The 11,393-nt window shown below is 38.1% G+C and overlaps 1 pseudogene; it reads left to right on the top strand.

Annotated features, from left to right (window-relative positions):
* The first annotated feature begins 9,791 nt into the window (after nt 1-9,791).
* LOC102849241 lies at nt 9,792-10,591 on the top strand (annotated as a pseudogene).
* Nucleotides 10,592-11,393: the final 802 nt, after the last annotated feature.

Below are 11,393 nucleotides of genomic sequence, written 5' to 3' on the forward strand. Positions count from 1 at the left end.
CACAATCCTGAAGTCAATGTATTTGAATTCACCAGTTGCTCTGCAGTGACAATCTCCTCCCATGTGATAAACTGCCTCTAAAAAACCCCTGGCAGTCAGGTACAGGTCAGTTCCAACTCAGTGGTATACAAGAGCAACAAGATATTAGAAAAAATAATTTCTCAAATCATTACCTGCACCTTCCAACTAGAAGAATTACAAAAATATCAAAATAAGCCTTAAACTACCATATAGAATAAAACAGCAAACCAGTGCAGTAATAAGTATAATAGAGAAAAGAAAAACTAGAGAAAATTTATGATACCAAACCTTATTCTTTGAAAATATCAATTCAATTAATGAATAATTTTGTTAAATTACCAAAGAATAAAACAGAAAAAGAAAAGGGGAAGCAAAAAGATAAATGGAGACAGAGTGAAACAGCAAGATCCAGAAAGAGAATAATAGAGTTTAAACTGAAAGGGAGTATATTACCACTGATTTGACAGCAATAACAACCTGGAGTAATATGAACAGCATTATCAATAAATTACATAATCTCCTTAAGCTGGAAAAATCTCTAGAAATGTATAAACTACCTGAAATGACGTAAGAAGAAATAGAAAATCTTATCACACTTTTAACAATTGTTGAGATCAAACCAGTATTCAAAACCTTTTAAACCAACAAAATCTCTGGACCAGATAGCGTCACTGGAGAATTCTACTGAACATTTTTTAGAAGAATTGACACATATCCTTCTCAAAATATTCTGAGAAACAGAAGTCAGCAGTTATTAATTAAATCTTTAAGATATTAGTCAGACAAAGGCACAAATAAAGGAAACTATAGTCTAATATTCCTAACGAATGCTATAGTGGTTGTTATTAGGTGTTGAGTGGCTCTATGAACAACAGGTACGAACTTTGACCTACACCAACCGCAGGATCTCTAGCAGGCTTGAGGTAATACTTAGGGTCCCTGTGCAAATTCATCTCATTGAGGTTCTTCTCTTTTGCTGACCTTTCCCAGCATACTGTTTTTCAACTTGTTTTCTACTGCTTGGGAAAATTTGTCTTACATCTATGCACTAAAAGGTATTGCCAAAAGTAATGTTTGCAGTCCTACTATGTTCTTCCAGAATAGAGTCTCCTTTGAGAAGATTTTCACTATAATTTATTGATTTCATATACTTTCATTCTTTGCCCTATTTGTACATGTTCTTAAAAATTCTAAAGCTAATTGATTATTGCCCCTGTGCACTACCCAGATCTTACTGGACTATTTCTACAAAGTCCAGTGGTCTACATATCTTCTTGGGAGAACTCTGAGCTTTGAGAAGGCAAAGAAAGATACACCCATCTAAAGTTTAAAATGAAATAAAAAGTACACACCTAGCCAAAATGAGAGTCAAAACCAACGCACAACATGGCCATGCTAGCATCTTCCATGACATCTATATACTTAGTTTTTTAGATATTTAATCAAGTTGTTCTTATTGATTGCCATCAAGCCAATCACAACTCATAGTAACCCTACGAACAAAAGACCTGAAACTTTTCTATAACTATTGACATGTATCAAAATTCGTAGAATTTTCAGAGGCATGTTGCTTAGGAAGTGGTTTAATCAAGAGTTGTTGTTGTTGTTGTTAAGTGCTATCGAGTCATAAGAGACTCAGCAAACCTATGAACAAATGACCCAACCACTCGTATAACTTTCATCCTTTCTCCAGGTTCATAGGGTTTCCAGAGGCAAGCTGTTTCGGAAGTGGATGCCACTCCTGCTTCCAATCTTGTTTTAGTCAGGAAATTTCACCAAACACCATTAGTTCCACCATGAGTAACCATTATCGTATTTGACACATCAGTGTCACAGTGTTCAGGTTCATAGCAACCACAAGTCACCTCTGTACAGCAAGTGGACAGATCAGGGCTATATAACCTAGAAGAATGTTTGACAAAAACAATTAAAAGCAGACCTGAGGGCTGCAGATTAAAGTCACTCACCTTTGACTTGGCAGCATCACTTATTTTTTACTTGGTAGCATCTCCACTAGGCCAACTGATCTCTATGCCGTTGTTGCTGTTGCATGCCATCGAGTTGTAGGCAACTCATAGTAACCCTATGAACAAAAGATCCGAACACTTGTATAAATTTCATTCTTTCTTCAGGTTTGTAAGGTTTCTGGAGGCAAGCTATTTCAGAAGTGGATGCCACTCCTGATTCCAAGCTTGTTTTAATCAGGGAGATCCACCAAACACTGTTCACCACGGGTTACCATTATTGCATTTGACATACCAGTGTCTTAATCAAGAGTATATACCAAATATTATCACATGCTTTCCCCGCATCTTTTTAATTCATTTATGTGATAATTTATGTTATTTGATTTGCAAATATTAAATCAACTTCTCTTTTCTAGGATAAATCTGAATTGGTCTTGATGAAATAGTGAACCTATACATTTTTAAATTAATTTTTAGAGCCTTATGTTTAGAATTTGTATAATTTATTCAGCTAAGATTAGTAGTATATTTTCCCTTTTTGACATTCATATTATCAAGTTATAGTATCAGTGCTATGCTAACAAAATGAATAATAGATCTTTTAATTTTATATTTTATTCTCTGAAAATGATTGTGTAAGAAAGGAATTATTCACTTTAAATATTTGCTTAACCCTTCCAGTAAAACCATCTGTGCCTGTGATTCTCAATAGAAAAATTATTAGTACTGAAATTTGTTTTTGTTAATAGTTATAGTATTAATCTAGTATTTAATGTTGGTATAGTATGGTAACTTATGTGTTTCAACAATTCATTAAAATTTTCAGATTTTAGCAGTTCATATAATATTCACTTCCAGCAATCTTCATAACATCTGAATTTACCTTTTTATTATATTCTCTCTTATTTTCATATTCTCATTTTTCCTTTGTTGAGCTAAATGTAGACATGTTCCATTACATTTTCAGACAAATATTTAATTTTTGTTTCTCGTTATTTTGTCTTATTTTATTCCATTGATTGTTACTCTATACTTCTTTCTTTTTCATTTTTCATCTCTGCTAAGGGTCAAATTGTGTTAAAAAATAAGTTAAACCTTTAAGCCTTATACATGTGACTATGTCTGTGTTTTGAAATTGTTATTATTGCGGTTGTTATGTGCCGTTGAGTTGCTTGCAACTCATAGTGCCCCCATATACAAAAACCCTAAATCCAACTCTATCCTGTGCCAACCTTATTGTCTCTGACACACCTTCCTCCATTATCCCAGTTACAGAATCGATCCATTTCATTGAGGGTCTTCCTCTCTTGAAATTAGATTTTCTTTTTTATGGATCCATAAGGGTGAAGTTGTTAAATGCTCAGTTACTAGAAAAAAAGTTGGAAGTTAAAGCCACCACTAACTCTGCAATATAAAGAGGTGGTAATTCATTCTCATTTAGTTACAATCTTGGAAATTCTATGGTGAAGTTCTACTTGGTTCTATATGGTCAATATGAGTTAGAATCAAAGATGGTAGAGAACATATTAATGAAGTTATCTTAAAGGAACGAAGATCTTAAACCCAATCTCTCCTGTGGTGAGTTATAAAAAGAACACACACACACACACGACTACAAGAGACAGATAACATATGACTACAAGAGCAGAAGAGCAGATTCCATGGATTGCCAAAAAATCCCAAACAGATATGTTCCAGAATAGTGCAGCTAGAGTGCTCCTGGAATGCAAGGATGGCAAAGCTTCATCTCTCATACTTTCCACATGTTTCCAAAAGATGCTATTCTTTGGAAAGGTTGAGTGTTAGCAAAACATAAAAAGACTCCCAATGAGATGATATGACACAGTGACCACAATAATGAACTTAAGTGTATCAGAGATGGTGAGATTGAAAAAGGACAGAACAGAGTTTAGATTTGGTGTTCATAGAGTCACTATTAGTCATATTGATCTGGACAACACCTAACAATAACAAAAATAAAAGCAGATGAATTTATAAGTAGCAAAAGTTCATCAACAATTAGAAACTAGGGAATTCATAGTAACATTCTCTCTCTCTCAAAGGTTCAGAAAAAACTGGTGTGTTGAGAACTTGCTTTGGATTTCTAGCCAGATAGCAAATTCATATCACTTCTCTGAACACTAGACTATTAAATTGGTGAAGTAGTGAAGAAATAAGTTCCTTTCTTCTGAGTCATTCACTTGTGACATTTTTTGTTATATCAACACAAGGAAGCTAAGTATCTTAAATATCTATGTATTTAGCATTATTGCTATTTTACTTTAAAATTTAAAATAAGTTGATTAGAAATTAATGTTTAGTCTTGCTTTTAATGAGTGCATATAATGATATTAATTAATCTTTAAATACCACTTTTCATGACTCTAATGTCTTGATATGTAGTATTTCAATTCCATATAATCTAGGGGCAAGCAGCTATGCTGCAATCCTGAAGGCCACTTGCTTCTCTGTAGGAGAAAGACGGGTAGCCAACTTTCCTAGATTTACTACTTCTGAAAACCTTCTGGAAGGTCAACTATGGGTCAGTTCTAACTCAGTGGTACACAACAACAACATGCAAATATCTATCTATCATCTATCTATCTATCTATCTATCTATCTATCTATCTCTATTTATAATAGTTACTGAGAAAGCCTTGAGTCATAATACTGAAAAATAATATGAGAAATCTATTTAATAATCGAGGTTGTTTTTGTTGTTAATGCTGTTGAGTCATGTTGTTGTTGTTGCTATGTACCATCGAGTCGCTTGTGACTCATAGTGACCCTATGTACAACAGCCCTAAACTCTGCTCTGTCCTGTGCCAATCGCACTGTCTCTGACACTCCTATCCCAATTATCCCAGTCACTGAAGCAATCCACCTCACAGAGGGCTTTCCCCTCCTGCGCCGTCCCTCCACCCTCCCAAGCATGATGTCCTTCTCCAAGGACCAGTCTCTCCTCACAACATGTCCAAAGTATGTTAGACGGAGCCTCAGAAACTTAGCCTCCAAAGAGCCACATGTTCAGTCATAGGTGACTTATGACGACCCTATGAACAAAAGACTTGAACACTTGTATAACTTTCTTTGCTTCTCCAAGTTCATAGAGCTTCCAGAGGCAAGCTATTTTGGAAGTGGATGCCACTCCTGCTTCCAAGCTTGTTTTAATTAAGGAGCTCCACCAAACACTGTCTGCCATGGGTTACCATTTGGCACATCAGGGTCACAGTGTCCAGCATCACAGCAATGACAAGTTACCTCTTTACAGCAAATTTACAGACCAGTTCTATACCACCTAGAAGAATGATTGACCTAAAAACAATTACAAGCAGACCTGAGGGATGTAGATTAAAATTACTCACCTTTGGTAGCATTTAAAAAAAAAGAAAGAAAAGGAAAAGGAAAGAAAGGTACAGAGTCACTGAGCGAAAAAGAACTAATTGACTGATACTGAAAAATTTCAGGAAATATCATATAAGCAGGAGCTGATGGTAGTGAGGTAGGAAGCTGGTGCTACATTGAAGACATTGGCAAAAACAATGCCCAAAGAATTGATGACATATCAATTGATTTGTTTTGATTAATAGATTCAACCCTGGATAAGCTCACCAGTCTATGACAGAAAACTTGGAAGACAATTGTCTTGGCAAAGAATTAGAAGAAGTCAATATTTGTTCACATTTCCAAGAAAGGTGATCCAATAGAATGTGGAAACTATTGAAAAATGTCATTAATATCACATGAAAGCAAAATCCTGCTGCTTCTGTTGTTGTTGTTAAGTGCCATAGAGTCGTAGAATACCCATAGCTTCATAGGGTTATGAATGAAAGTCTTGAACACAAAATTTTCATCTTTTCTTCAAATTCATAGTTTTTTTGGAATGGGATGCCACTTCTGCTTCTAAGCCTGTTTTATTTGAGAGTTCCACAAAAAGCAGGCCAAAGGGCTGCAGGCCTGAGGGCCTAAAATTCTTTTTGAATATGAGGCCAAATCCAATCACCTCACACACTATAGTGAACAACAGCCACACCGTAATCTCAACCCTAAACAAGAAAACACATCTTAGCAGTTATTTAAAACCACCAGCACAGTATGTAGATATGGAACTGTGAAAAGTTTAAGCAGTATTTAGAAGAGGCAGTGGCACCAGGGGTATCATTGTTGATGTTATATGGATTCTGGTTAAAAGTAAAGAATAGCAAATATCTATTTACGCTTTATTAACTAAGCAAAGACATTTGATTATGTGAATCATAAGAAGTGATGGCTAACATTGAGAAGAATGAGAATCCCAGAACACTTAACTATGTTCATGCGAAACCTATATCTGGACTAAGAGGCTGTAGTGTGAACAGAGCAAGGGAACACTGCATGGTTTAACATTAAGAAGAGAGTCCATCAGGGTTGTAAATTTGTTCCATATATTCAATCTGTATTCAGAGCAAATTATTCATGCTTGATACTATAAAGAAGAATGGGGCATTAAGATCAGAGGGAAGAGTTCCTGGAATAAAAGTAACAAGGAAAGAAAGTAAATAAAGTTTAATAAGTCTTTTTTGGTCAGAAAGGTTAATTGACACTGTTTTGTGAATGGTGAAGATGTTCTGGGGAATCATTTTTTCTAATCAAGGTAGGAAAAGGGAGGTTAGATTGAGGTTTCTTCTTAGGCTTGAATGGGTGCACAGCAAGTGCATGGTAGTTGGGAAAAGTCTCATCAATAATTTGTGTTATGCAAATGGAACAACCTTGCTTACTGAAAGTAAGGTCGAATTGAAGTACTTGCTACAAAGGATCAATGAACACAATCTTCAACATGTATTACAGCTCAACATCAAGAAAACAATGATCCTTACCACTGGAACAATAGACAACTTCAGGATAGATGGAGAAAAGATTGAAACTGTCAACAACTTCATCTTACTTGGATTCATGATAAATTTCTCTAGTGCCAGCAGGTCAGGAAATCAGAAAACATATTTCACTGGGAACATCTGCAGTTAAGGATCTCTACAAATTGTTGAGGAGTTATGATGTCAATTTGAGGACCAAGGTACTTCTAATTCAGGCCATAATCTTTTGGATCACTTGTTATGCAGCTGAAAGCTGGACAATGAATAAGAATTACTGAAAAAATATTATGGCTTTTGGACTCTGGTGTTGGAGAAGAGTATTGAACATTCCATGGACTGCCATAAGAACTTTCTTAGAGAAAGTCCGGGCAGAATGATTTTTGGAGGCAAAGAAGATAAAGCTTCACCTGACACATGTTGCTGGGAGAGGCCATTGGTTTGAAAGGTAAATGCTACTTGGGAAGGGAAAGTAAGACCTTTAAATGGGTGGATTGACACAGTGAGTGCTATAATGGGCTCTATTGTGTCAGCAAGTTGTGGATAGCACAGAAAATAACAGGATTCTGATCTGTTCTTCATAAGGTCACTAAAGGTCATACTTGACTTGATACCAATAAAATGTTAATTCTCACTTACTTCAAAATATTTTATTATTTAAATTCAATCTGGTGACATAGTGATAAGGAATTTATGTATATGAGAGAGAGAGAGAGAGAGAGAAAGAGAGAGAGAGAGAGAGAGAGAGAGAGAGAGAGAGAGGAGAGGCTTTGAAAACTGGAACAAACTATTTGGCTCCTGAAGCAGGGAAAAGTAAGTGCCCATCAGCAAAAAAAAGGGTTATTGGCTTGAAGAGGAAGGATTTATGAGGATCCCTACTTGTGACTTGTTGACTTGGCCTCCTGTCAGGGTGAAAGCTGAGGAGAGGGACCAGCCAGTCTGGAATGCGGGGAGAAATGTGGATTCCTGAGTTTGCAGTTGATGTCTGTTTGGACCAAGCCATGATGGTTGGGGATAAGTGGACCAGGGTCTAATTAAATGAAGAAAAGATGTCCCTTACTATGGGATTTGACTGTGTAGATCATAACAAACTGTGGCTGACTCTGAGAAGAATGGGAATCCCAGGACACTTCATCGTTCTAATGCGAAACTTATACTTGGACCAGGAGGCAGTCATCAGAACAGAGCAAGGGAACACTGCATGGTTCAAAATTTGGAAGGGCGTATGCCAGGGATGCATCCTATCTCCATACCTTTTCAACCTATATGCAGAACAGATTATCCGGGAGGCTGGGCTCTATGAGGAGAAATGTGGGGTCAAGATTGGTGGACGATTTATCAACAATTTGCGTTATGCAGATGACACAACCCTGCTTGCTGAAACTGAAGTGGACCTGAAGCGCCTGGTGCAGAGTGTCAAGGACTGCAGCCTACAATATGGATTGAGGCTCAATGTCAAGAAGACAAAGATTCTCACCACTGGACCAATTGACAGCATTAGGATGGATGATGAAGAGATTGAGAGTGTACACAGCTTTAGTTTGTTTGGCTCCATAGTCAACAGTCTTGGCACCAGTAGCCAGGAAATTAAAAGGTGCTTTGCAATGGGAAAGTCTGCTGTTAGGGACCTCTCCAAAGTGCTGAAGAGCAATGATGTCTCTTTGGAGACTAAGGTGCGTCTGATACAGGCCATAGTCTTCGCAATCACCTGTTATGCATCAGAGAGTTGGACAATGACCAAGGAGGATAGGAGAATTGATGCCTTTGAGCTGTGGTGCTGGAGAAGAGTATTGAGAATACCATGGACTGCTAGGAAAACAAACAGATTTGTCCTGGAAAGGGTTGAACGAGGTGGCTCCTTGGAGGCAAGGATTCTGAGGCTCCGTCTAACTTACTTTGGACATGTTGTGAGGAGAGACCAGTCCTTGGAGAGGGACATAATGCTTGGGAGGGTGGAGGGACAGCACAGGAGAGGAAGGCCCTCTATGAGGTGGATTGGTTCAGTGACTGGGATAATTGGGATACGAGTGTTGGAGGCAGTGCGATTGGCACAGGACAGAGGGGAGTTTAGGGCTGTTGTACATAGCGTCGCTATGAGTCGCAGGCGACTCGATGGCACATAACAACAACAACAACAACTATGGGGTAGTATTAATTTTTGCAAATAGATGGCATGTTCTGTGCTGGACATTGCTTATGGATGCTTATGCTCAAAGTTTCCAAACTAAACAGAAATTATTTGGCAAAATGGATATACTTGCTTCCCAGACTTTTGGTTTGATAGAAATGGGCAAATCTCAAACTGATTATCTAAAATGAGGGTTTTTAGGTATGAGGAATGAAGTAGCAGGCTTACATACTTTAAACTGATTGTAAAAGAAATGTTAATTCTTCAAATCTGAAATTAAGGGTAGAAAATCAGGGAGTGGTTGGTGGGGTCAAGAGTCCATTGTCTAAAAAGGCTTTTATTGAGAGCCTGGAAGGGAAGGAGTGGGGGTGACTGGGCTGCTTGTTAAGTCTTCAGTGGCTGTTCTGGTGGGTTCAGGCTTGGAGGCCAGGTCGGTGCAATGAGTGGGTAACTCCACAGTGATATGTCATGTGTATGTCAATGAGCTGTCTTCCCCTTCTTCCTATTCAGGACCATTTCCCCTCACCTGCTGCATGAGTGGGAACCACTTCCTAAACAGCATGCCTCTGGAAACTGTGAACTTGATAAATGGCTGTGGTTGTGGAAGGGTTTCAGGCCTTTTGTTCATGGTGTCACTATCAACCCAAAGGCAAGCAACAACAACTGACCTACTTAGACCCCTCCTCAGGGAGTAGCAGGGCCACTGTCTCTGTCCTTCCTTGCCTTACCCACCCTCACCTGCCCTTGTTTTCCTTCCCCTGCCTGTAGCAGGAGCATCTATGGTCCTTCTGGAGGTGAACAACCACATAACACTCACGTTTCAGAATGCAGCTGGTGGCATGGGGCGAGGGGAGATCAGAAGCAGATTTTGATGGGGTCCTCTATAATATTTCAAATTCTAATGGAGACAAAAGTGATAGTGAGTATTTCTTTGAAATTCTACAAGGAAAACTTCAGGCACATGGTGCATATCAGTTACTAAAGAGAGGGTATGGGGGTTTCTTGGTAAATCCAGAATCGTGATACAAGGTCTCTTTGCTATATGACATTTACACCAGGCTAGCATGTTGAAAAGTTATTTGCCTCTCTGTCTTTAAGACATACTTCTAGTTCCAAGAAGGCAAAGAAGGAGAGAATAGGACAGCTATCCATTATAGGGATGATGAGACCACGTATGTTGAGTCAAAAAGGGATAAATTCAGAGTAGTCTTCAGCACAGTGTTGAGGTGATGATTGGAAAGGTGTTTATTCAGGAATTCAAATAAGGACACAGGGGCAGCCACACAGCACCACAGATCCTCTTCAGCCACAGGGAACCTCCTTTTGAACTGAAGGACACCAATGAAGCTGTGGGCAACAACATTGACTCCATTACCTTTGTTATGTTCCCTCGCACGACCAACATCCTTTCTGAGACAATCCTATCACCTTGATCCACATGTTCTGTATTACCAGCACCACCACATCAAGTGCTCTAAGGTCTATACTCATACATGTATACGGGCAAAAATATCTGACTTTCTGAAGGAGTACCTTGAGAAATTTTAATCAGTAATTCATGCACACCAGGTGCCAAGAAAAAAGAAAGGAAAACAGTCACAGGGAAGACATTTTCATCCTGCTAACTCTTGGACACAGGAAAAGGAAGCATCTAGCAAATGAAGGCTGAAACACTTGCTACCTGATCATAGAAGCCCTTAGTGTTTGTTGCATCTTTAAAGTTCTTAAGGGATTCTCCCTTTTGGCTCTATTTTGCACATGTTTGGAAAATAATCTACAGAAACGAGTTGTGCTTGTAAAGACTTCATACTTCTCAAGAATAGAAAAAGTAATAATTCCACTTGACAACTTAATTCCTTTTCTTTACCTTCACTCCTTTACTACCCTTTCTTTCTACCCCCTTTTTCCAAGCAATTTCACTTTGCAATATACTACTGGTAATGAGTTGCAGTATAATGCAATATTAACTAATTTTCTCCTTGGTATTTTTGCTTAAAACTCCTGTATCTAAAGAAATATAGTTGGAGTAATTAATTTGAAACTATTTCTAACATAAAAAAAGAAGCTTTTCTAGCCATGGAGTTTGACTCCCTGTCACATAGATGGGTGAGGGTTTGCAAATGGTCTTATTGATCTATTCTTAATGGGAATGACTAGCCTGGCCATTAAATTGGGTGGTTTCAGCCACAGAAATTAAGAATCTCTTCACAGCAAAGAAGAAGCAGAGAATGTAGAGTATATGTTTTATGGGGCCAAAGAGTCCTTCACCACTCAGATCAAACCTTACAGGAGTAGCAGCTTAAGTATCTTCAGATGCTATAGCACAGGATCTGAGACTTGATATGAGACAGAGCTGATTTTGGCATTGCTACCCCCTGGAACAAGAGCTAAAAGCCTTCACCCAAGTTTGTAGTTGAAGGAATGTTT

This window comes from Elephantulus edwardii, unplaced genomic scaffold, assembly GCF_000299155.1.
Source record: "Elephantulus edwardii isolate Elephantulus edwardi_28Jun2011 unplaced genomic scaffold, EleEdw1.0 scaffold00108, whole genome shotgun sequence".
Taxonomy (NCBI): domain Eukaryota; kingdom Metazoa; phylum Chordata; class Mammalia; order Macroscelidea; family Macroscelididae; genus Elephantulus; species Elephantulus edwardii.